The 3173-nt window shown below is 43.1% G+C and overlaps 1 protein-coding gene across 4 annotated transcripts in view; it reads left to right on the top strand.

Annotated features, from left to right (window-relative positions):
• SHPK (sedoheptulokinase) overlaps window positions 1–3173 on the top strand; it is a 35282-nt gene that overhangs the window by 7866 nt on the left and 24243 nt on the right. The window lies entirely within an intron of this gene.

Raw genomic sequence — 3173 nt, 5'->3', positions numbered from 1 at the left:
TAACACAGGTTTTATTCCTGTCACTGCCGTGCAGACTACAGACGAGCTCACTGTTGAAGTTCAGAGAGGTCAGAATGATATGCTCAGGGTCGTATGGCAGCAAGTGAGGACTCCAGCTTTTGAACTCAACTCTGGTCAGCTTCAGACACTGAAGGCCTCTGGAAGGACCAGAGTTCCAGGAGGGCTCAGTGAAAGAAGGGACTTCTCAACAGAATGTCCAAGGAAGGATTAGGAACTTAAAGAAAGCTATGGCCTCCCTGGTAAAGAAGGCCATAGAAAATATTTTTAAAATAGTTTAAAAAATTGTATTATTATTATTTTTCAACTTTCTGTAGGGTACACATGCATATCAGAAAGAGACAGAAAAAGAGAGAAAGAGAGAGAAAGTGAGAAAGCAAACCACCTATCCAGGACTTGAATTGCAGTTGGCCATGTGGGAATTCAGCACCTCAACCACCGTATCACCTGCTGGCCCCTCTGAATTTTTTTTTTTAAGAATTATTTATTTAATTTAATTTATCATTATTTTAAAATTTGACCAGAGAGAGAGAAAGTGAGAAAGTAAGCCACCAGGTTCAGTCTTGAAGTATGGTCAACCATGGGAGTCTAGTGCCTTAACCACTATGCCACCTGCTGGACCCATCCTCCCCACTTTTTTTTCAATTATACAAAATTTCATATAGTCATATAAAAATAGAATAATATTATGAACTGAAACACCCATCATCCAGCTTCAACCAAACCAACATTTGACTGCAGGTGTTTTTTGGTTTCTTTTTTTTTTTTTTTTGAGAGGTTTTCGCTATAGGGCATGTGCTCTCGCCAGACAGACAGAGAGAGAGAGACATAGAGACAGAAAGTGAGAAATCACCCCCCAGGGAGGATGGTCATGTCTCAATCCCTTCTCCTCCATTCTCCTCACGGGATCTTGGGCATGCACGCACATGCGCCTGGCGTGAGTTTTAAGCCACCGGGTCCAGGACGCGAACCGCAGTCGACTATGTGGGAGTCCAGCGACATAGCCATTACGCTAACTGCTGGTTCCCTGGTTTTGTTTTTAATAAATGAAGATGAGTTTATTCAGGCCAAAATGAGGATGGTTGTCTAGAGTCAGAGTATCACAGCTGCCCTGTATGACACGTGCTGAATTCTTACAGAATATAGGGTCATTTTAAAGGCAAAATCTCACTTGACTGTGGGTGTTTTAAGCAGAGGATAGATGGCTACTTTGGGGGGAGATAGTTAAGAGGATTTAAATATTGGATTCACTCCTTTCTTCCTGGAGAGTTAGTGACTCAGAGTCCCCGGGCTAAATGAACAGTGACTTGTCTTTCAGAGTGACTGATGTCTAGCAATGCTTCTGTCGATCACCCCCAGGATGGGGCTGGGTAATTGTAGAGGCTGACAGAGGCTCTCTCCCTCCTTCTCTTCCTCTTGTCTGCCTGTTGTCAGGTCAGCTGGGAATATGGGAGCTGCTCAGCTCCAAGCAGTAGCAGTAGGCCAATTAGAGTGTTAGAGCTGACCTCTCCAAGGGAGTCTAGGTTGTAAAAGCTTTTAAACTCCTTAATTTTGCATTAATGAGAATAAATGTCCTTTTAATACTAAAACCCTACCCAAAGAGGACAGTAGAGATCTAATGATTGTGGTCTGGTCACACGCCTTCCTTTCTGCCTGTCTCCTAGACTCTGTAACAACCACACAAACCATCAGCCACAGCATTGGAAAGAGCTGCTTAATATTTCATCGAGCCAGCCCACATGGCTTCTAGTTTGGTTTTCTGTTTCTGGGAAGGAAGAAAGCCACTGTTTGCTGATGATGGTATCCGCTTAGTAGACTCAAATGAAATCATCTCTGGGATCAAGTTGTGCCACTTTTAATGGCAGCCTTAATCCAGTTTGGTTCCAGTACCTACAACATAGAAGGCCCTGTGCTGGGCCCCATGGGAAATATAGAAATGAGCGAATGAAGCCTTTACTTTTGAGAACACAGTCAACACAGACAGGCACCAGTAACTTGAGCAGTGAGCTAAGTGCTTCACTGAGGGCTCAGGCGAGCAAGTTGGAGCATAGGGAATGATTCGCATCTTTTGAGAGGCCTGTGGTTACGCCTGCTTCCAGACTCCATTTTCAGGCTCAGTAAAAGCAGGAGAGAAATGGGTATCGTAAAACAAAGCTAAAAGGCAAGCAGCAGACTGTGAGGAAATATTTTCCAGTGCCTAGGAGATAGAGGACGGTCAGTACCTATAAAGAACCAATAACTAAGGAAGGGACAGATGGCCCTATGGAAAAATGGGCAAAGGATACTAAGAGTCTATTTCTCAGAGAGGAAACACAAATGGCCAATCAAAGTATACACAGAGGCTCACTGTTACTGATAGAGAAGTACAGCTGAAAGCAACAATGAGGAATCATTTTCCGCTCATTGGATTGTAAGAGATCAAAAAGTTTGGTGGTTTCAAGAGTTGGTAAAGGGGGTTAAAACTGATTCTTTTCTTTTTCTTTTTCTTTTCTTTCCTTTTTTTTTGAGAGATTTTCACTACAGGGTGCATGCATTCCCCAGAGAGACAGAGAGAAAGTTAGAAATCACCCCCCAGGGGAGTGGCCATGCCACAATCCCTTCTCCTCTTAAAAGTAGGGACCAGCTCCTCTCAGGATCTTGGGTACTCACACACATGCACCTGGCGTGAGTCTTAAGCCGCCGGGTCTGGGACTTAAACTGCAGTCAACTACATGGGAGTCCAATGACATAACTATTACGCCATCTGCTGGTCCCCAAATTGGTTATTTTCAGTACCGTTGGTTGGTAATGTGAGTAAAGCTGCCTCGGAGAGCAATTTGGCAGAGCCTCTTAAAAATAAGATAGCCAATAGGGACCAGCAGGTAGTGTGGTGTTTAAGGCACTAGGCTTCCATACGGCCAGCTGTAGTATGAGCCCTGGACTTGGTGGCTTGAAAATCATGCTGGGTAAAGTCTCTTCACAATCTAAATGATGTATAGCAATTTAATGTATGAATAATAATAATAAAAGTAATTATAGCTAAAACAAGACTGGCCATGAGTTTACCACCATTTGAAATGAGGGATGGGTACTGGGGTTTTTCTGTACTAATCTCTGCTTTTCTCTATGTTTGACTTTTCCACAGTAAAAACCTTTAAAAAAGGGAAAAAAAAAAA

This window comes from Tupaia chinensis, unplaced genomic scaffold (genome assembly GCF_000334495.1).
Source record: "Tupaia chinensis unplaced genomic scaffold, TupChi_1.0 Scaffold144899_1, whole genome shotgun sequence".
NCBI classification, from domain to species: domain Eukaryota; kingdom Metazoa; phylum Chordata; class Mammalia; order Scandentia; family Tupaiidae; genus Tupaia; species Tupaia belangeri.
The sequence above is the reverse complement of the archived record's forward strand: the minus strand, read 5'-3'. Positions and strand labels throughout refer to the sequence as shown.